The sequence below is a fragment of the Ceratotherium simum genome, chromosome 8, assembly GCF_057802395.1.
Source record: "Ceratotherium simum simum isolate JZ-2026a chromosome 8, ASM5780239v1, whole genome shotgun sequence".
Classification (NCBI taxonomy): Eukaryota; Metazoa; Chordata; class Mammalia; order Perissodactyla; family Rhinocerotidae; genus Ceratotherium; species Ceratotherium simum.
In genome coordinates this window covers 1896137-1920717 of record NC_141907.1, presented here as the reverse complement: position 1 = coordinate 1920717, position 24581 = coordinate 1896137, and the positions used below count along the sequence as shown (strand labels likewise).

The following is a 24581-nucleotide window of genomic DNA, read 5'->3' as shown; positions in this document are numbered from 1 at the left end:
ACAGGTTAAAGATTAAATGCACTAACACCAAAAACGTCTTAGAATTATGAATCGCACATGATAACTATTAACATTTATCAAGTCCTACTAAGATTATCATTTTCCCATCTACTTCAAACTACCCACACGTTCCCCAAAGCCATGGTTTTAAACTAATTTCCACCACTGTTCCACCACATATGGATGTTCTGAAGTCAGTTTATTTTGTACAACAGACTCCTGATGTTCTCAAGGGACATGTCAGGATCTTCAAGAACACCTGCTATAACAAATAACTAAAACATTTAAACAACCTCATCAGACCTTTAAGAAATATATAAGATTAAAATAAAGTCTGCCTCTAACTATGCATTGCATTTTTTGACATTACAGTAGTCCTCCTTCATCCTCAGTTTCACTTTCCAGTTTCAGTTACCCATGGTCAACCACACCCTGAAAATATTAAATGGAAAATTCCAGAAATAAACAATCCGTAAGTTTTAAACTGCGTGCCGTTCTGAACAGTGTGTTGAAATCTCACGCTGTCCTGCTCAGTCTCCACTGGGACACAAATCAGCCCTTTGCTGGATCCCCAACCATCGATATAGTCTGCTCCTGACATCCAACCAATCGACATCATCATGGCTTGATGATTCTCCCTTTTTTTTTTTTTCCCCCTGAGGAAGATTCACCCTGAGCTAACATCCACTGCCAATCTTCCTCTTTTCGTACGTGAGCTGCCACCACAGCATGGCCACTGACAGACGAATGGTATTGGTCTGCACCCAGAAAATGAACCCAGGCCACCGAAGCGGAGTGCACCAAACTTAACCACTAGGCCACCAGGGCTGGCCCAATGATCCTCCTTCTGACATACTGTCAGAAGGTCAATAGTAGCCTGACGCTACATCACGATGCCTATGTCATTCCCCTCACTTCATCTCATCACGTGGGCACTGTATCATCTCACATCAACACAAGAAAAAAGGTGAGTACAGTATGATATATTTTGAGAGAGAAAGACCACATTCACATAACTTTTATTACAGTATATTGCTACAATTGTTCTATTTTATTATTCGTTATTGTTGTTAACCTCTTACTGGGCCTAACAAATTAAACTTTATCATAGTATGTATGTACATAAAAAAATATAGTATACATAGGGTTCGGTACTATCTGTGGTTTCAGACATCTACTGGGAGTCTTGAAACATATCCCCCGTGGATAAGGGAAGGCTACTGTAATGTACTAATTTCATGAGATAGTCTATTCACAGGGCAGGAAAACCACAACAAAGCTGAAATGAAATGAGTGTGGGGGATGGGCTGTCAATAGCTAAGTGACTTCTAGACAAACCTAGGAACTTCAGGATATTCTCCATTCAAATTCACGCCTTCACAAATTGAGAATAGAATGGTACCAACATGGTATATCAAAAATAATGAACATCTGGAATAAATATTACATGGACTCCATAACATTCTTCTTTTTTTTTGTGAGGAAGATCAGCCCTATGCTAACATCTGCCAATCCTCCTCTTCTTTTGCTGAGGAAGACTGGCCCCGGGCTAACATCCGTGCCCATCTTCCTCCACTTTATATGGGATGCCGCCACAGCATGGCTTGCTAAGCGGTGCGTCAGTGCGCGCCCGGGATCCGAACCAGTGAACTCCAGACCGCCGCAGCGGAGCGCACGCACTTAACCGCTTGCGCCACTGGGCCGGCCCCCAGACCCCATAACATTCTTAAAACTTTGAGAATGTGAACTAAAAACCTTAGGTAATGTAACTCTAAGATCAATACCAGTACAAAGGTGAGATCAACACCTGTACAAAGAAGTCTAATAAAACTCAAGTGACCACATTAAATCCTCAAAAATGCTGTGTGAATATGTATGAAAATTACCCTCTAAACTACAAAGGCTGGTCAGGGAACCAGCGTATCACCATCCTAGGTGACCCTACACCTGTACCTTCCCCAGCCCCTTAAACCCAAAGCGTGGATGCTGCCTGGCCCTGGCCCCTGGCTCCCAGCTGTGCAGCTGGCCTCAAGCAAGTCCTTAGCCTCTCTGTGCCTGGCTGCTCAACATAAAATGGGGATAAGAGCACCTCCACTTCAGGTTCCTGTGAGGAGGAAAGGAACACATAGAAATGGTTAGAACGGAGCCTGACACTGAGTAAGTGCTATCTAAATGCCAGCTAAGCTTAATATAAGCCACCCCTGGTGACGTAGTGGTTAAGACTTGGCACTCCCACCGCCGAGGCTTGGGTTCGTTTCCCAGTCAGGGAACCACACCACCCGTCTGTCGGTTGTCACACTGTGGCGGCTGCACGTTACTGTGATGCTGAAAGCTATGCCGCCGGTATTTTAAATACCAGCAGGCTCACCCCTAGTGGACAGGTTTCAGGGGACCTTCCAGGCTACATAAACTAGGAAAAAGGACCTGGCTACTTACTTCTGAAAAAACTGGCCATGAAAACCCTATGAATAGCAGCGGAGCATTGTCTGATATAGCGCCGGAAGGTGAGAGGATGGTGCAAAAAGACCAAGCAGGTCTGCTGTCCACAGGGTCTCTAAGAGTCAGAATCCACTTGACAGCACTAACAATAAAATGTTTACATTAATAATTGGGTTTGTGGCAGAGCTACTCCGCAATTATTGCTTACACTGTAAATTAATGCCAAAAGAACTATGTAAACTAATTTCTGATCTCTCTTCTATTATAGTCCTGGATTGCTGCTACTTATCTCTCATTGCTGTCCAACTCACCTAAAACATAAGCCTCCTGAGAGCAGAAACCACTTAATGAGACACTTCCTTGCAACCTGACCATGCCAAGCCAACACACAAGATTTAAGGATGTTCTTCCACTGTTACATCCCAGTATCTAGCATGTACCCAATACATCAAAAAACCTCAACAAATGTTTCCCCAGTGAATAAATTTGTATTCTTTAAACTATTTCAACTTCAAGTCCAAGCTCCTGACACCCCTTGGTGAGTCTGGCCCTGGTCACCACACCTTTGCACACCCTGCCACGGACCAGATTCTACTCATTTGTTGCACATCAACCCTGGCTTCTCTCACCCAGGGAAACAGCCCTGGGGAACTCTCACCCTGAAGCTTGTTCCAAGATCCCTTGTTACAGCTCTCTGTCCCCACAACATGCACTGTTCTTGCTCACTCCCCTCCCCTTGACGGGCTGGGTCAGCACTATCTCTGACCTGGAGCCTGGGTCGAGGAGCAACACATGTACTTGGGGGGCGAGGAGGAAAAGGAGGGGTCAGAGGAGAGTGGACTAGCAGACGGCAGAGGGGGTGCCAGGGGGACACATCAGGTCTCCTTTCCCACAGTGGGGTTATGAACCCAAAAGTTTGGAAAGCTTTTACTCTCGATGGATTTTTCTTGATTTTATCCAGCTTTTCAATGCTTTCAATAGGACAAAAGGCCTACTACCTATCCAAATAACTCTTTGGTAACCAGAAGTAATTGATGAATTAATGATGTTTCTGATTTTAATGTGTTTTTTAATTAATGCAAAATGATTAATTCATGTAATAAAAAATGCTGTGCATGTAATATTTATTTAAAACTCATCTGTTCCACATTTATTTAAGGCAGTTCAGATGTAAGATTTAATACTATAAAAGAGGTTACAGCTTCTGAATGTTAGAGAACCTCAAGGCCCCATTCTTGGCCTCTCCTCACTCTACACTCTCCTTCCATCAACCATATCCACTACCATCAATACAAACACAATTCCCAGAAGTTGGTTTTGGGGCTCACACGTCTGTGGTACAAGTGCTTGATCCACATCTCCCCTTAGATGTCTCAAGGTACTTCGAGCTCAACATGTCCAAAACCAAGCTTACGCATCACAGCCTTCTGTGGCAGCGGTGAACCAGAGCACCCTGGCGTTGTCCACTGCAAAGAAAATGGAAGGTGAGTAGATGCAGCAGTCTTAGAGTGTGGGACAGCTCCGCCCCATGCGAAGACTCATGCTCCTGATAAGACACCTGCGCCCCATTCTCCACATCCCATAAGCAGAAATCAAGGAGGCACACCACATGCCCCAGTCAAATGCCTGCCCACACCTGACACCAGGTCTCTAACTGATCTTCCTGCTGCAACCTTTGCCCCTTATAGCTACGAAGCATCTGGAGTAATTCTCTTAGAACCTGGTCACAGCATATCACTCTTCTGCTCAAAATCCTCCCACGTTCCCATCTTAACATGATAAAAACCAACGTTGTTAGAGTGACAAACAAGGCCCTCCACATCTGTCTAGAACAGAGACTGACAAATAGGCACTAGCAGACACTCCTGGGACGTACACATGGCAACAGACAAATTTCCGACATGGAGCCGTGTGAAGAAGTTATAGCAGGACCAGTGCCCCACACCATTTGGTAATAAACACACAAATACATGCAAGGATTTTTTTAAAAAAACATAGCTTAATACATATCCAAATACACAAACCTATTAGAGCAGGGCAAATTCGGAAGCAGGGGGAAAGGAGTGAGCCCAAAAATAAAGCAGGGAAAAAATGGAAGAAGGAAAAAGGAGACTGGCACTTATCTGATGTTGGGCATACGCTGTGAACCGAGAGCAGGAGGTCCTAAACAAATACAACTAACAAAACGTTAAGTCCTGTCCCCCAGATCTAGCCCTTCTGTAGTATTGCCTACCTCAGGGGATATTGTTTCTGAAGTCAGACTCCTAAGAACTGGCTTTGACCCTCCCACCCTCTTGTGTATCTTAGATGTGCGCCCTTCTCTCTATCTCCACTGCCACCGTCACTGTTCACCTGGATTTCTGAGGAGTTTTCTACCTGTCTCCCTGTATCCACTGTTATCCTGCAAACCATTATCCTCACTGCAGCCAGAGAGGACTTCTCCGCTTTTCAAAGCCCTTCAACTGTCTCCAATTGCTCTTAATCAAAAGACCAAAACCCTCACCCGAGCTCTCTAGGTCCCACAGGGGCACTTCTCACCATTCTTCCTCCAGGCCCCTTGCTCCAGGTCCACACAACAGCGCTGGGCGTGGCACATGGCTTCCCCCATACCTGGCCTACTGATAGCTTCAATTTACATGCAGCCGCCAGGCCCAGCTTGCAACTTTTAATCTCACCTAACTCTCTCATTTTACAAATTTGAGGAGGACAAAAGACTCTCGCGGTCACACAGTGAATTCCTGGCAAGGCTGGAAAAAAACCCAGGTCCCCAGTCCAGCTGGTACTGTGAGGCCACACCCTGGGACAATCTGGTTTCCGTTAGGTGCCATATAGGACCTCATTTAGGGAGAAACAGTATTAGAAAGAAAGCTTGAAATATTACTTTGGGCTTAATTTTTAATTGCAACTCAGTCTTCATAATCTGTTTTGATGTCTTCATCAAGATTTAGAAAGTGGTAAACAAAAAGTTGTGGTCTAGAACTTTACACATATCCCTCAAAACTCTCCTCTGCCAAGACATCTTTAAATAAAATTAGGTTTTCTACCTCAGAAGCCACTCAATTCCAAACTCATATTACATATATGAATTTTGTACACATAACCAAACAGAAGTGCACTGTCCTAACAGGTGTGCATCTCCAAGCTTGACTGCAAGGTGGCTCTCATCAAGGAAAGTGCCATCGCAGTCCCCTTGCCTTGTACCCCAGGCTCTGCCCTCTCCTTCATGCCTCAAAATGGATAATTAACTCACAGGGGACAGGCAGCCCATCACAGCATGGCCAGGGACCCACTACGAGGCCTAGCACAAAAACATGATGTGATCAGCTTCTGAGAAATGTGAACCAAAATACAAAGCGAAATCAGCCAGTAATCATGAGAGACCGCCAGGAGGAAGAGCTGGAGCCACGACAAGCAGAATCAACAAAGAGCAGAACCTATGGGTAAGGTGGGCCAGCCAGGAGAGGCTCAGGGAAGCTGCCCCACAGAGAGAAGGAGCAACAGGACAGGCAGGTGCCAGAGCTGCCCGTACATGGCAGTTCTTCTCTTAAATTAAGCTGAGTGTCCTTCTGTTTCTTGCAATCTAAAGAACCCTGCATACAACCCAGAAGGCAGGGTGGGGAGGGGAGGGGTAGGAAGGAGACGAAGAGGCACTGATGTGGTCAGCACTCAGAGGGCTCGACTTTCATCTAGGAAACACGACCAAATGCAGCCCAGCTGAGAATGAGACTTGACAAAAACATTTGTTCTCCTAAACTGGTTAGTACAAAAGCTCTCAGCCCAGGGAGCGAGGGCTGAAACTAGCCCCAGCTCCTCTAGCCAAGCCCTGTACCCACGGGGTAATTCACACACTTTCTTCTAAACCACACACAGCCTTACACCTAGACATCCGAAGGTTTACTTCCTGTGTCACCATGGGACTTCAGCAACAAAGGGGAGAAAAGAGTTTCAATTATTCCAGTCAAGAAGGAGAGCTGGAGGGCCCTTTACTGCTGTGTCATACACCAAAAGACTGTGCTTGCAAGGAGGAATAACAGATGAGGTGACTAAGAGTGCTACTATTCTTCCCTAGTTCGTGGAAGAGTTAGGGAAAGTTTAAAATATATGGAGGAAAAAAACATGGAGATTTGATCTTGATATCTTCTGAGCTTGTCATCAAAGGTCTTGTAAGAGATTTTTTTTAAAGATTTTATTTATTTTATTTTTTCCCCCCAAAGCCACAGTGGATAGTTGTATGTCATAGCTGCACATCCTTCTAGTTGCTGTATGTGGGACTCGGCCTCAGGATGAACGGAGAAGTGGTGCCTCGATGCGCACCCGGGATCCGAACCCGGGCCACCAGCATCGCAGCGCGCGCACTTAACCACCAAGCCACAGGGCCGGCCCAAAGGTCTTGTAAGAGATTTACAGAGTTGCTTCTTCAGCTCAGAATGACTTTCTGAACTTTAGAGAGCTGTATGAAATCCGGATTATCAAATCCATGATGGCTCACGGAAATGTACTGCTTCCTTACAAATGGAGGATCTAAACACACTGAATTCAACCCTGCAGGCAGAAATAAGGGTAAGGGGATTCATCCAAAGAAGCATAGATTCACCCTGGCCCCAGACTGAGCAGATGGCAATGGAAACCCCAAACATTCACTGCTGCCTAACTGCTCAGAACCACTAATTCTGAAGAACTGCTGGGCTATTTAATGCAAGTCGGTGACAACTTCAGAAGGTATTCAAAAGTGAAGATTAGCAGTCATGCTTTAAGTTTCTCTTACTTAAGTATTAGGTGTGAAAATCTCCAGATGTATGTGAATTATCCAGCATCTGACCCTAAGACTATGGCTCCAACTTTCAAGAGCATCTGAATGAGATGAAATCAAACTCTGCTCACCACAATATGCCAGGCCTAAAGTTTTGAGGATGAATATATGAATTCCAGGACTATCCAGAAATCTGTGACTTTGTGATCAGATTCTAGATAATATTGGGTCCAAATGATTACGAAAGCATACTTTATTTTAATGGAATTAGCTGAAATAAAAACTGGGAGTCACAAGGCCTTGGCACCTGCTGTTCCCACTGTCTAGAATACTCTTATCCAGATATCTGCACAGCTTTGCTCCCTCACTGCCTTTGGGTCTCTGCTCAGTGTTCCCTTCCTAGGAAGACTTTCCTTGACCCCCTACCTAACACTGCAGGCACCATGCCCACACACCCCACTTCATCGTTCACCACCCCACCACTCTACCTAATTTACTGTCTTTTCCCACAAAAGGGAGCAGGGCAATCTTCATCTGATCATCTGATGTATCCTTAGTGCCAAGAACATTCCTGAAACAAAACAGATGCTCTAAATAGACAGTGAATGAACTAGTGATTTAAGGAAGCCAGATCTCAGGTGTGCCCTGACTGAATCTTCCCCACAGCTCTCAAGAGTATTTCAGGGCGTTAAACATCAGAATTCTCACTACTAAAACTGAGCTCAAGAGCACTAAGCTCATATCAGCACAATTATGTTTAAATATGACTGAATAAACTTTTGGATTGCTTTTGTATTACTGCTAAATAAAATCAGTTGTTAGAAAGTTATATTCCACCACTGTTAGCAACAGAATTTCCATTACAATTTCTCATCCCCACACATGGGTTTCTGATCAGCTGGCTCTTTACAAGAGTCTGGAGGAGTAAGCCCACGAATGTTTCAATAAATAACCAGGACAATATTGAAACAAATTGTGTTTAACTTCTGGAATGATCTCAAGACTTATTCCTACCCAATCATGAGTTTCCACGCCACAGAAAACAGAAGAGAATGATCTTAACAGGATCCTTCTACACTCCCAAATCAGAACTAACTAAATCTGAAATTGACTTTGTACACAAGAAAACATATTCAGGCAATTATCACCTAAGATCTAAGTTCTAATTCTCCAAATAACCACCCCTCCCTTTTCATAGCAATGCCTCTCTTGTTTTTGCCCCTTACATCATGGTCCCTATACCTGGTAACAACACACATACCTCTATGGGAAATGCTGGTGGCCTAGAATGTTTTACTACACTGTTTTGTTTAGTATGTTTGAACATCTGGACTAACTGGCAAGACTATCTAAATTCACATGGTAGAAAATTTCTACACTTCAAATGTGATACTGAAATTTTTAGACAACTAAAAAAAAATTCCTAATTCCATATCTCATTTGATTCATTCAACAAACATTTATTGGCTATGAAGAAGGTACTATGCCTTAAAATTTTTCTGCATTGAATAAACTTTCAATTTATTAAAAGTCAATAAATACACAGGTAAATACAAATGTGTTCAGTGTCATTAGGGATAACTGCTCTAGTTGAGAGAGGATCCGGGTAAGCTGAATGGAGAAGGCCGCATCAAGTCTGGCCTTGAAGGATGGCTGGATTCTCAGGAGGCAGAACTGGAAGGAAGGGGTGGGGAGTGGAATAAGAAAAGAGGAAGTGGGAGAAAAAGCATTCCTGGAGAGCAAAGATGGAGAGCCAAAATCCAGATGTGTGGTGTGAGAAAGCACAAGATAAAGGGAGAAAGGAGGAGGGGACCCAGTTGGAGAGAGGTCCTGCTTGGTCACCAGCACGTGGCACTCCTCTGGAAGGACTTCCAACCAGGAAGACCTGAGCGCACACGCCCCACACCCACATAACAGACTGTACGCCCAGGCATGGCACAAGGGCATGACTTTGAAGTCATCCTGTATCTTTTTTTTTTTTTTTAAAGATTTTATTTATTTATTCCCCGCCCCCCCAAGCCCCAGTAGATAGTTGTATGTCATAGCTGCACATCCTTCTAGTTGCTGTATGTGGGATGCGGCCTCAGCATGGCCGGAGAAGCGGTGTGTCGGTGCGTGCCCAGGATCCGAACCCGGGCCACCAGCAGCGGAGCGTGCGCACTTAACCGCTAAGCCACGGGGCTGGCCCCATCCTGTATCTCTTAACAGTAACAGAGAAGGCGCTCAGATGCAGTTGATGAGTGTAATTTACATACAATAAAATATACACGAAATATAGAAACACACAATAAGATAAAAATTAAATCATATTTTTGCATACTTGTTTTCTTTTTTATTAACAATACTGAAAAGCTTTTGATATCACAAAAAAAATCACAAGAAAAAAATTTAAGGAGACTGGTGTGACTGAATGTACTTTGTTATTTTTTAAAACCTTGGTATAATACTTTGTGTTAAAACCAGATCTTTGGAGCACTATAAATTATTTAAAAAGCTGGTTTTACTGGCAGTCTTTACTGAAAAACGTCTCTCCCCTTTAAAGACAACTAAACGGAAGAACTACCTCATTGGCTGCACTTACTAAATCACGCTAATCAATTTGCAATCCCATCAATCAATTACGCAAGGGTCTTTGCTGAAATTCAGCTAGTCAATTTTCATCTTCTTCATCAGAGTTCCTTCTTACACAGTAATCAGAAGGTATATTTTTGTATTTTTAATAAATAAAAGTTCAAAACTAAACATTACAAGAAGCTTTTAAACAGGCTAAAAAATTCATTTCCAAGTTTAAGACGACTATTTACATATTCTCAGCAAAAAATAATAACAATGGAGAAAACGCTAAACATCCATTTTCAAAACACTCTACTCTCTATGGCAAGAGTTTGTTTCAAAAAGCAATTTTCTACTCGTTAAAATGTCACCTTTACTTTGAGGGGGCAGATTGTTTATTTTCTCAAAAATACTGAATTTCCTAGGTAGCCTTCTACTGACAGCCACTTATTACAGAAAAGGTCAGCAAATTTAGACCACTTGTCTTTATGTAAAAGAAAAACACTCCATTCACGTTCACAATAGGTAATGCTCTAAATTTTGCCACAAGATAACCAGCAAACCTCTGTGTCTTGCCAAGTATTTTCATAGTTACTCCCCATCTCATTACAAAACACTGTAAAGATTTACTACTTTGTAAAGGTCTCAGGCTGATCCCTTATGTGCTTCTGGCTTCAATTAGTTGCTATAAGAACTTCTCTATGCATCACGTGGTGAATAAATTTCACGTGTTGTTCTTTCTGCACTCCTACTTTATCCAAAAATCTTTTTTTTTTTTTTTTAATTACAGTGGCTGCTCCATCACTGGTATATCTAGTTTTTCCACAAAACCTTATTTATTAAAGAAATCATTTCAGAATATATATGTTCCAGAATATTTAATGGCTCACACACAAAAAAGTACTCAATCTGAATCTAGCAAAAAGGATATGCTGAAACTTGTTTAGAAACACCTGTTTCTACAATCCCAGAGCAAACCCCCTACACATTGTAATTTATTTTTTTCAAATCTTTTGCAATATTTTCTATGAATACTCCAAAAGTATTTGCTGACAAAGTAATGTATTTATTTTGTTGCCATCTTTTTTCCCATAAATTATTTCAGCCCTTTTGCCTCCTCCCTGCGGTTTGTGGCTATTTTCTTTCAGTATTAGATAACTTGTGGCCAATGCTGTAGACTGGCTGGACCAACTCCACAGCTGAGTGCTGTACTTTTGTTCTGGAAGTCATTCTTGGAAGCCCTGCCTAGAAGAGCCTGTTCCACCTGCCCTTTCCAAAATGTCGTATGCTCCTAATTCTCCATATTAAATGTCTGTCTGTGCAAGTTAGCTGGAGTTCCTTCTGCAATTGAATCTTATAGAAATGTAAGTTAGAAACCTCAGAAGGAGTTCTTCCTTAAACTTAATGAAATTTTACAAAGTACTCGATTGAGTAATGCATGACTTTAAATATTACTGCAAAATTTACAGGTGTTGTTTCTTTCCTGGATGCTTAGTTTGTAAATATTTTGCTGACTGTAAAGGCTATATACTTTTCTTCCCTAAAATCTTAAGGCAAGATAACCACTTTGGACATGGTTGGTCATTAATAAAAGTGGATATAACTCCATGTTTCAAATAATCTTTGAGAGTCAATTCTCAGTTCTCCTTAGACCATTTTCTTAACTTCATTATGTGGCTAATAAAGAGCTTATACGGGAAGTAGTAGTGGTGGCTCTGCCATCAATACCTTGCTGTTTCATATTCTTTCATTATTGGCATCATCTTCAATCCAGAGTTTCTTTGAAGACCACCTATTTTGTGAGGCCAGTTTAATTAACCTTAGACAGCAAAATTCATTAATGTATTTAGTGAGCACTCATTAACTGCTATAGGCTTCAACACAATCTAAGTGAACAAACTTCCTCTCTTGCCTCAGGATACCTCAAGAACCATGCAAGACCCATGACTCTGAAATACAGATCAAGCGAGGGTGCCAGTCTCAATCCATATACTAAACATTTGTAAAGTGTAATGTCATTTGAAAATATAAGGACCAACATGTTCTTCCTGGAGCACCAGGGAGCATCTTACCTACTCCTAGAGTGCCTCTCAAGTACACCAGCTTAGAGACCCCTGCAGTAGGTGACGGGTAGTCTCTGAAAGTGTACAACCAAAGGAGTGACAATCATAGAATTAGAAAGTTGGAAAAGACCTTCAAGATTATCTAGCATAATCTTCTTACCTGACAGAAAAGGAAACTATATCCAATGCACAACCACATACAGCTGGCCTGAGATCTTTAGACAAAAGCTTTTGATAAATTAGCTAGCAAACAAACCAGTAATATCTAAGCACTATTTTGTAATATGGAAAGAAGAGTTTAGTCTAAACATGGACAAGTTTTGTTCACTTGCCACAGATGAGGGGAAAAAAGGCCTCAATCAACATTTTAGTAGGTGAGTACAACCATGATGTTAGAGATTTACTGATCAACCATTTGAGTTTCTAACTATCATCAGAAATCTCTACCAACAAATACTAAAAATATCAAATGTAAGTCTGAACTTGAGAGGAAGAACTGGACATAGAATCACCTGTATGAAGGTGAGAGTTGGAAGTGTAGGAACAGGTGAGCTCCCCAAAGCCAGCAGGGTAAGCAGAGGAAGAGTCAGGAGAGACAGGACAGTGCCATACAAAGGAAGGTAAAAGAGAGTTCCAGAAAGGTGTATACAATCAAAGTCAAATGCAACAATCTCGGGCCGGCCCTGTGGCTTGGTGGTTAAGTGCGCGCGCTGCAATGCTGGTGGCCCGGGTTCAGATCCCGGGTGCGCATCGAGGCACCACTTCTCCGTCCATCCTGAGGCCGAGTCCCACATACAGCAACTAGAAGGATGTGCAGCTATGACGTACAACTATCTACTGGGGCTTTGGGGGGAAAAAAATAAAATAAATAAAAAAACAAATGCAACAATCTCAAATGTTATCAAGATTGAAAAACAACTACAAGATTTGGTAAAGATATGGTCACTTAAAGACCTCTGTGAAGGCTGTTAAAAGTGGTAGATGAAAGAGCTGGATAAGGGAGTAAAATAGGAAATGAGGATGAAGTAGAAACAACCAGCATTAACTAGTATTATTAACCAGTATCTCAAGTCATTTGGTGGCAACAGGTAGAACAAAGTTAGATAGAAGGGTACCTTAAGTGGTTAAGCAAGGTCAAGAGAAGGACTGAGGGACAGGGGAAGATGGGAAACTCAAAATCTGAATGCTAAAGAAAATAACCCAACAGAGGAGGAAAGATTCAAGACCCAGGAGAGAAAGGACAGAGGTTTTGAACAGATCTTGAGATAACGTACTCACATAAATTTTGCAGTGAGTTTCCCCAGGTTAAGAGACTCACTAAAGGGCCAGCCCCGTGGCTTAGCAGTTAAGTACGCGTGCTCCGCTGCTGGCGGCCCGGGTTCGGATCCTGGGCGCGCACTGACACACCGCTTCTCCGGCCATGCTGAGTCCACGTCCCACATACAGCCACTAGAAGGATGTGCAGCTATGACATACAACTATCTACTGGGGCTTTGGGGCAAAAAAAATAAATAAATAAATAAATAAAAAAAGAGAGACTCACTAAAATCTATCAGTTAAAAACCCTGCAGTATAGGATTAACTTTGGGAAAAAGGACAAATGCTTTCTTCCAAATTAGAAGACAAGAGAAGGGCCGGCCCCGTGGCTTAGGGGTTAAGTGCGCGCGCTCCGCTGCTGGCGGCCTGCGTTCAGATCCCGGGTGTGCACCGACGCACCGCTTCTCCGGCCATGCTGAGGCCACGTCCCACATACAGCAAAACTAGAAGGATGTGCAACTATGACATACAACTATCTACTGGGGCTTTGGGGGAAAAATAAATAAATAAAATTATAAAAAAAAAAAAAAAAAGACAAGAGAAAATGGGAAGGGGGAGAAATTGCAGGAGACCACATCAACTGGCCTGGATCCCAGAACACATTTTCTGAGCATGTTACTGTGCCGAGTAAGCCATAGAGCACAGTTCAGAAGAAAACATTCCAATAAACTAGGGATTATAATCCAGTCTAAGTGCTGTGGCCGAACTAACGACAGGCACCAAAGGAACCCAGAAGAGAGGCAACAGCCTGGCCTAGGATGGCGAAGGCATGCTTCCCACAGGGACAGTGCATGACCTCCTCTTAGAGAGGAACAGCAGTTAACTGGGCAAAGAAGGGAGAGAAACTCTGCAGAGAAATGAGCATCAATAAAGGCACAGAGGCAAGGACACGGGCCATTCACACTGTGCAGGCAGCACCATACAGGCAGAACAGGACTGCTACAGTGCCAGACACAGGTGGGACAGCAGCAGAACAATAAAGCAGAAGGAAGCTAAGAACAAGAAGGATAAGAACCTCTCCGTTTGGCCAGAAAGTCTGGCAAGCAAAGCAGGGCAGAAGAGCAAGTGCAGGTGCCATCAAAGAAAAGTGAAGACTTCTAGATGCTCAGGCAAGCGGGTAGGTTCCTGTGTAGAAAAGGTAGAGGGTGTAGTAGCAGAGTGTGCTCATAAAGACTGGGTGGCAGAAAGGAAATGTAGAGACGGGGAGGAGAGTAAGGAAGACTAGAGTAATAGGAGGGTTTTATATCTCTAGTGATTACTGATAAGTGATAAATGCCACCAGGAGTTGAAAGGTGCAAGAGGGGACAATGACTATGACAATTAAAGAAATTTTTCAAACTCGACTCTTTTGGCCTCAGTTTCCTCAGCTAGCAGATACTGTTTCAGCAATAAATATGTGTTCTGTTGTTGTCCCGTTCAGTTCTGAAGTCCTACAAGTCCATGATTTGCCAATCCCTACATTCCAACCAGAATACTGCTGGGGCATCTGAAAATGTGCAAACACACAAAGAATAGGTCAGCTCAAGGTTTGTGGAGATCACTTAATTGTAATACTGGTTGACAGAGCCAACCATCCTATTCTTTTTTTTTTAGTTGAGATAAAATTAACCAATTATTCTTTTAAAGAAAGGGAGAATATTGACAGTAGCTACAATTTAAGCTAGTTTACAAATGACGCTGTGTTTTATCCTTTTAAAAACAGAAAACAACAGAAATATTATGATTACAAATTCATTTACGGAATTTCTTCATCTAAGGCAACCAAGCAGCTTTGGCAAGGGGCTGGTATGTCCTTTCTCTAAGCTGTCCTGATCATCAATGAGGGAGCCACCTGCTGACAGGTCATCTCCTCCAGGGGCCTCTGAAAAGGGGGCTAAGCTCTCAGCAGGAACTTGTAGAGAATATTTACCCTGCTGGGCTACTTCTACCACAGTGGAATAATTGCCAAGCATTCCTTGCGAAAAGAATTAAATTGTAGCGGCCGGCCGGGTGGCGTAGCGGTTAAGTTTGTGCTCTCCGCTTCAGCAGCCCAGGGTTCGGATCCTGAGCGCTGACCAACTCACCGCGCGTCAAGCCATGCTGAGGCCGCGTCCCACATAGAGCAACTAGAAGGATGTACAACTATGACATACAACTATCTACTGGGGCTTTGGGGAGAAAAAAGGAAAAAAGGAGCAAGAGTGGTAACAGATGTTAGCTCAGGGCGAAACTTCCTCAAAAAAAAGAAAAAAAGAATTAGATTGTAGTGAACAATTAAATAGTTTAAAAATTCACTGAATTTTAGCATAAATATTAAATTACTACCATACTTTAAAATGAGTATTAATTAGCTGTTGTAGGACTTTCTTGAGGAAAGTAAAAATTAATCTTAACCTTCCCATTTCATAGATGAGGCAGCTAAAAATAATTAAAATTAAAACTCTGGGCCACCAAATACAATGTGGAGTCCTACATTAGATCCTGGAATAGAAATAGGATACAAGTGGAAAAATTAGTGAAATCCAAATAAAGTCTGTAGTTAATAATATTGCACCAATTTTATTTATTTATTTAAATTTTATTATTTATTTTCCCCCAAAGCCCCAGAAGATGGTTGTATGTCATAGCTGCACATCCTTCTAGTTGCTGTATGTGGGACGTGGCCTCAGCTTGGCCGGAGAAGCAGTGCGTCGGTGCGTGCCCGGGATCTGAACCCGGGCCGCCAGCAGAGGAGCACACGCACTTAACCGCTAAGCCACGGGGCCGGCCCTGCACCAATTTTAATTTCTTAGTGTTGACAAATATACCAAAGTTACATAAGATGTCAACATTAGGGAAAGCTGGCTGAAGGAAATATGGGAACTCTCTATACTAACTTGGCAACTTTTCTGTAAGTCTAAAATTATTCCAAAATAAAAAGTTAATTAAAAAAAAATATGGGCCATAAGAAAGTAAATTCCCCAACTTCTCATTCAGTTTCAAGATATAATATTGTGCTCAAAATATTCAAGAGAAAAATGTTCTTTGCATTCTACAAATGTATGTGAAAAAAGGCAATTTCCACAGGAAAGAACATGTGATAATTCATTGCCACAATCATTATTGAAATTACTCTAAGACAGTTTAGAAACTAAAATCAATTTCTACAGTAGAAAACAAAAAATGTTTTGTAGGCTCATGAGATACAAGTCATTGGATTTCAACTCATACTGGTTAAACACTCTCTGAAATAAAGACGGCTTGTGTCTCCACACTAGCGTATTCCAGCAAATGAGTTCAGAAAGCCTATAGGATCAAAAAAGTCCAATAAACAGAGCTCTACACTGCACAGAAGCACCCCATACTAGCACCAAATAGACATTCAATTGGTAATTAAGCCAGGGAAAAAGGCCTCAAAATAATAAGTATACTTCATATGTATAGTACAATTTAAGGTAAAAATACGAATATGATGCATTAGGGAAATTTAATCAAGTGGCTGTCTACAAGAAACCCACTTCACATAAAATTACATAAGTAGGTTAAAAGTAAAAGGACAGAAAAAGATATACCATGCAAATACTAACTAAAAGAAAGCTGGAATCACTATGCAAGTATCAGATAAAGTAGACTTCAGAGCCAAGAAAACTACCAGGGGTAAGAGGAACATATGTTAAATGACAAAAGAGTCAACTCACCAAGACATAACAACCCTAAATGTACCAAACAACAGACTTCTGAAATACATGAAGCAAAAACTAAACAAACTGTAAGGAGAAATCAAGGAATCCACAATTTTAGTCAGAGACTTCAACACTCCTCTCTCAGCAATTGACAGACCTAGTAAACAAAAAAATCAGCAAGAATATAAAAGAACTGAACGAAATCATCACTGAACTGGATCTTAACTGACATTCAGAAAACACTCCACTCAATAATAACAGAATATAAATGTTTTAAGTGCATAAGTAATATTCACCAAGACAGACAATAAACCTTAAAATTTTTGAAAGAATTAAACTCATACAGGGGCCCACCCGGTCACACAGTGGTTAAGTGTGCGCGCTCTGCCGCAGCAGCCTGGGATTCGCAGGTTCAGATCCTGGGCGTGGACCATTGCACCACTTGTCAAGCCACGCTGTGGCGGCCTCCCATATGAAATAGAGGAAGATGGGCACGGATGTGAGCCAAGGGCCAATCTTCCTCAGCAAAAAAAAAAAAAAAAAAGAGGAGGATTGGCATCAGATGTTAGCTCAGGGCTAATCTTCCTCACAAAAAAATAAATAAATAAAATAAAATAAAATCATACAAAGCACATTCTCCAACCATATTAAAACTCAGTAGCAGAATAATAACACGAAATTAACCGTAATTCTAAAAAACCCATGAGTCAAAGAGAAAGATTCAAGGGAAATTAAAAGATATTTTAAATTGAATGAAAATGAAAGTACAACATACCAAAATTTGTGAGACACAGCTACAGCTATGTCTTAGAGGGAAGTTTACAGCACTAAATATGTATATTAAAAAAGAAGGGGCTGGCCCCGTGGCCTAGTGGTTAAGTTCAGCGTGCTCCACTTCAGCAGCCTGGGTTCACTTCCCGGGCTCGGACCTACACCACTTGTTGGTGGCCATGCTGTGGTGATGACCCACATACAAAACAGAGCAAAGACTGGCACAGATGTCAGCTCAGGGCAAATCTTCCTCAGCAACAAAAAGAAAAGAAAAATGGTCTCAAATCAGTAATATAAGCGTCTACCTTAAGGAATTAGAAAAAGAAAAATCAAAACAAACCCAAAGCCAACAATGAAGCAAAAGGTCAAAAAAAGAAAATCAATCAACTCAAAAAGAGAAAAATAGGAAAAAAAAATCAGTAAAACAAAAGGCTGGTTCTTTAAAAAGATTAAAAACTTGAACTTACAGCAAGACTGGCAGAAAAAAAGAGAAGACAAATCACCAATATCAGGAATGAAAGAGAGGACATCACTGCAGACCCCCACAGACATTAAAAGGATAATAGAGGAATACTGCAGACAACCCTGCACACATAAATTCAACAACTTAGATGAAATGGACCAATTCTTTGAAAAACACAAACTACTAAAATAGAGAGAAGGGAACAATTCCTAACTTACTTGATGAGGCCAGCATTATTTTTGTGTGTGTGTGTGTGTGCGTGTGTGTGAGAGGAAGATCAGCCTTGAGCTAACATCTATGCCAATCCTCCTGGGCCGGCCCCGTGGCGTAGTGGTTAAGCGTGCGCACTCCACTGCTGGTGGCCCGGGCTCGGATCCCGGGTGCGCACCGATGCACCGCTTCTCCGGCCATGCTGAGGCCGCGTCCCACATACAGCAACTAGAAGGATGTGCAGCTATGACATACAACTATCTACTGGGGCTTTGGGGAAAAAATAAATAAATAAATAAAATTATATGCCAATCCTCCTTTTTTTGCTGAGAAAGACTGGCCCTGAGCTAACATCTATTGCCAATTCTCCTCTTTTTTTTTCCCTTTTTCTCCCCAAAGCCCCAGTAGATAGTTGTATGTCACAGTTGCACATCCTTCTAGTTGCTGTATGTGGAACACTACCTCAGCATGGCCGGAGAAGTGGTGCATCGGTGCGCGCCTGGGATCCAAACCCGGGCCGCCAGTAGCGGAGCGCACACACCTAACCACTAAGCCATGGCGCCAGCCCCAATGAGGCCAGCATTATACTGATACCAAAACCAGGAAAGGACAAAAACTACTGACATATATCTCATGAAAACAGATGCAACAGTGCTCAACAAAATATTAGTAAAGTGGATCTAGCAACTAAAAAAGAGTAATATACCATGACCAAGCAGGGCTTATTCCAGGAATGGAAAGCTGGTTCAATATCCAAAAATCAATAATGTGATCTACCACATTAACAGTCTAAAAAAGAAAAACCACATAATCATATCAATTGATTTAAAAAAACATTTGAGGGCCGGCCCGGTGGTGTAGCAGTTAAGTCTGCACACTCTGCTTCAGTGCCCCGGGGTTTGCAGGTTCGGATCCCGGGCACGGATCTACGCACCGCTTATCAAAGCCACGCTGTGGCGGCGTCGCGTATACAGTAGAGGAAGATGGGCCCGGATGTTAGCCAAGGGCCAATCTCCCTCAGGATAAAAGAGGAGGATTGGCAACAGATGTTAGCTCAGGGCTAACCTTCCTCAAAAAAATAAATAGATAGATAGACATAGATGAAAGAGAGAGAGACAGAAGAGGGGTGGGGAGGAGAGGAGAGGAGAGAAGAAAGCAAGCATTTGACAAAATTCAACATCTATTAATAAAACTCTCAGTGAGGGGCCAGCCCAGTGGCACAAGTGGTTAAATGCACATATTCTGCTTCGGCAGCCCAGGGTTCGCAGGTTCAGATCCCAGGTGCGCACCAACGCACTGCTTGTCAAGCCATGCTGTGGCAGCATCCCATACAAAGTAGAGGAAGATGGGCACAGATGTTAGCCCAGGGCCAATCTTGCTCAGCAAAAAAAAAAAAAAAAGAGGAGGATTGGCACTGGATGTTAGCTCAGGACTCATCTTCCTCACTAAATAAATAAATAAAATAAAATAAAATAAAATAAAATAAAATAAAATCTCAATGAAATAGAAAGGAACTCCCTCAACCTGATAATGGGCATCTACAAAAAAATCTACAGCAGACATCATACTTTATGGTGAAAGATTGAATGCTTCCCCCTAAAATCAGAAACAAGGAAATTGTACTAAAAGCCCTAGCCAGTGCAATAAAGAAAGAAAAAGAAATAAAAGGCATACAGAATGGAAAACCAGAAGAAAAAAAAATCACTATTCACAGACAGCATGATTGTCTACACAGAAAATCCCAATGAATCCACAAAAAAACTCCCAGAATACATGATTTTAGTAAGATCAAAGGATAGAAGGCAAACATACAAAAATTAATTATATTTCTATATACTAGCAATGAATAAATGGAAATTGAAATTTTTAAAAATCATTTACAAAAGTTGAAAAAATGAAATAGTTATGTATAAATCTAACAAAACATGTACAGGATCTATATGCTAAAAACTACAAAACTGATAAAAAAAATCAGAGACCTGTTATGTTTCAATTATATCTCAATTAAAAAAAGAAATCAAAGATGATCAAATAAATAGAGACAGATATCATGTTCGCATATTGGAAGATTCAACATAGTAAATATAACATTCTCCGGGCCAGCCTCGTGGCTTAGCAGTTAAGTGCGCGCCCTCCGCTGCTGGCGGCCCGGGGTTCGATCCGGGCGCGCACCGACGTACTGTTTCTCTGGCCATGCTGAGGCCACGTCCCACATACAGCAGCTAGAAGGATGTGCAGCTATGACATACAACTATCTACTGGGGCTTTGGGGGAAAAAAATAATAATAATAAAATTAAAAAAAAAAAAAAACAATTCTCTACCACACTGATCTATAGATTTAAGGCTATCTAATAAAATCACAGAAAAATTATCTGTAGATACAGGCAAGCTGATTCCAAAATGGATGAAAAAGCAAAACAACTAAACAGCCAAAACAATTTTTTTTTAAGTTGGAAAAATCACCTTGCCTAATTTTAAGAGTGACAGTAATTAAGACAGTGTGGTATAGGCAAGGGATAGATGCATAGATCAAGAGAACAGAACAGAAAATCCAGAAATAACCCACACAAATAAAATCAACTGATTTTTGACAAAGGTGAAAAGTCAACTGAATGGAGAAAGGATATCCTTTCAACAAATGGGTTTAGAACAACCTGACATCCATACAAAAAAAAAAAAAAAAAGAATTCCTACCTGAATCTGATATCTTACACAAAATTAACCACAGATCTATATGTAAAACTATGAAATTTTCTTTAACTTTTTTTTTGTGTGTGTGAGGAAGATCTGCCCTGAGCTAACATCTGCCAATCCTCCTCTTTTTGCTGAGGAAGACTGGCCCTGGGCTAACATGCGTGCCCATCTTCCTCCACTTTATATGGGACGCCGCCACAGCATGGCTTGCCAAGTGGTGTGTCAGTGTGCGCCCGGGATCCGAACCAGCGAACCCGGGGCCACTGCAGCAGAGCGCGCACACTTAACCGCTTGCGCCACTGGGCCGGCCCCAAACTATGCAATTTTCTGAAGAAAACACAGGAAAAAATCTTTATAAGCTGAGGTTTTATAAAACAAAGAGTTCTTAGACATGACACCAAAAAGTATGATCGATAACAGAAAAAACCAGTAAGTTGAACTTTATCAAAATTAATTTTTTCTTTGCAAAAAGAGTTACTAAAACAAAAAGACAAGTTACAGACTGAAAGAAAATGTTTGCAAATCACATATCCAACAAGGAACTCATATCCAGAACTATAAAGAACTCTCAAAACTCAGAAGTAAGAAAATAAGTAACCCAATTAAAAATAGGCAGTCTTGGGGCCAGCCCGGTGGCGCAAGCGGTTAAGTGCGCGCGCTCCACTGCAGCGGCCCGGGGTTGGCCGGTTCAGATCCCGGGCACGCACTGATGCGCTGCTTGGCAAGCCATGCTGTGGCGGCATCCCATATAAAGTGGAGGAAGATGGGCACGGATGTTAGCCCAGGGCCAGTCTTCCTCAGCAAAAAAAGAAGAGGATTGGCAGATGTTAGCACAGGGCTGATCTCCTCACAAAAAAATAAAAAATAAAAAAAAATAGGCAGTCTTGAATAAACACTTCACCGAAGAGGATACAAGAACGGCAAATAAACACATGAAAAGCATTCATTATCAGTAGTCATTAGGGAAATGCAAATTAAAACCACAATGCCACTTATACATCTATTTATTAAAATGATTAAAATAAAAACTACTGACTATCAAGCACTAGATAGGACGCAGAGCAACTGGAACTCTCATACATTGCTGGTGGGAAGTCAAAATGGTCCAGCCACTCTGGAAAACAGTTTGGTAATTTCTTACAATGTTACCATATGACCCGGCTCCCATTCCTTGGCATTTACCGTAGAGAAATGAAAATTTACTTTCACACAAAACCTGTACACAAATGTTTACAGCAGCTCTATTTATTATCACCAAAATCTGCAAAAACCCCAACATCCACCAATGGGAGACTGGGTAAACTACGGTACATTCATACAATAGACTACTACTCAGCAATAAAAAGGAACAACCTACTGATACATGCAACAACTTGGATGAATCTCAAAGTGATTATGCTGAGTGAAATAAACCAGCCTCAAAAAGTTACATACTACATGATTCCATTTATGACTTCTCCAAAAGACAGTATCAAAGTAACAAAGTACTAGCTGCCAAGAGGTGAGGGGTGGGGAAAAGTATGACTGCACAGGGATAGCATGAGGGAGCTTTTGTGGGTAATGAAACTGATCTGTATCCTCATTGTGGTAGGGGATACACGAAACTATATATGTGTTAAAAATCCAAGGAACTGTACATTTTAAAATATCAATTTCACCACATGCTAATTTTTTAATTAGCATACAATAAAACCACTTAGAAAACCTACCTACTACCTGGCAGTATTCACTAAAGTCAAACCACGTGTATACTTATCAGCAATTTCACTCCAGGTATACACTTGACTGAAATGAGTACTCATGTCCACCAAAAGTCATGTATAGGAATGTGCAAATCAGCTTGATTCATATCAGCCACAAAACAGAATAACCTAAATGCCCATCAATATTAGAAAGGATAAACTGTGGAATATTCACACAATGGAAAACCGCATACCATGAAAAAGAATGAATTGCTACATCAACAACATGGATGCATCTCAGACATAATGTTGAGCCAAAGAGCACTGGCACAGAGTACTTTTATATGACAATCAAAAACAGGCAAAAGGCATGAGAATAGTGGTGGCGATGACTACAAAAGGGAAAAAAAGGGGCATTCTAGGGTACTGGGATGAGTCTATATCTTGATATACTGATTACGACTGTACAAATACATAAAATACTGAATCACAGAGGTGCTCTCTGCAGCTGCACCAAATTGTTAATCTTGGTTAAAGCACACAAGGTTCTAGATCTTTATTCAATCTAAGGCAAAAGTGAACTAGAAAGAGTGTTATGGGGCCGGCCCTGTGGCTTGGTGGTTAAGTGCACGCACTGCGATGCTGGTGGCCCGGGTTCGGATCCCGGGTGCGCATCGAGGCACCACTTCTCCGTTCATCCTGAGGCCGAGTCCCACATACAGCAACTAGAAGGATGTGCAGCTACGACACACAACTATCCACTGGGGCTTTGGGGGGAAAAATAAAATAAATAAAATCTTTAAAAAAAAAAAAAAAAAAGAGTGTTATGACTGAACCTCATTTCATCATGGCAGCGATTTCTACAACACAGGGAAGGCCTCTAAGTACAGCCCAAGATCCATAATCGCACCACCTAACCACAAGATACATTGTATGATGGCCTTTAAATGTTGTTATCTTCTTGCCACCTTTCAGTAATGAAAAAGGATTTACGTTATTACAAACGCCCCCTACACTACAACAGGTTTCTCTGACTTTAAAATTTTAATATCGCTGTTTGAAAACATACTTTGATCCCTACCCCAAATGGCTTCCTTTTATAAATCTCAAACAACATGACAAAAATAGCCCTAAATTCCCACTTGAGCCCTCCATGAGTGTAAATTATATGTAATTTGATACCAACAATGACACAGGTCAATTTCCATAACAGAGGAATTCTGGGTTTTGTAAATGAACATGTGTATGACTTAATTTTGCACACCTAATCAGAAAACAGAATTCTGATGGTGCAAATATTTTTATTTTTTCTATAATACCTAACTGTTTAGCTGTTAAACGGTGGAAAAGGCAAAAATTAGCTTTATTTGAAAAAGGAAAAATGTTGGTAATATCAAGTTGTAAAAGTGTCATTCACCTTTTTGCTCCATAAGTAATGTTCATTGTAGAAAAGTCTTAAAGCTTGAGGCATATGCAAAAAGGAAAAAAGAAAGCCATCAGAATTTCCACCACAAAACATTTTGATATATACCCTATCAGACATTTCCTACACAAATATACGTACACAGATATTTTACAAAACCGGGTCTGTACTACAAACACCGTTTTCTATTTTGTAAGCTTCTTTCTTCACTTAATACATCATGAACATTATGAAAATTACATTTTAAAATAGAAATGCAAAATAATAAGATATATTCATGGTATCCTTCACCTACCAACTTTTCATTTTAGGGCCAACCCTTTATTGTCACATTAGAGCAGACCACCACACAAGGCCATTAGAGCAGGCCCTGTCCAAGATGCATGTCCATCATTTTTAACCGCACACTGTTTCCCCATTCCACCAGTAGAAAAAGCTTGATCAACAGCATCCTGCAGGAGAGTCCCTGATAAAGTCCAGCCTAGCCTTCTAAAAAATAATGATCGCGTACATACACAGCACTGTGTGCCACTAGGCACTGTTTAAGCACTTCTCCTGCCTGTACTTGTTTAAC

The 24581-nt window shown here is 41.4% G+C and overlaps 1 protein-coding gene across 11 annotated transcripts in view; it reads right to left on the bottom strand.

Annotated features, from left to right (window-relative positions):
- FAM193A (family with sequence similarity 193 member A) overlaps positions 1-24581 on the bottom strand; it is a 171869-nt gene that overhangs the window by 142974 nt on the left and 4314 nt on the right. The window lies entirely within an intron of this gene.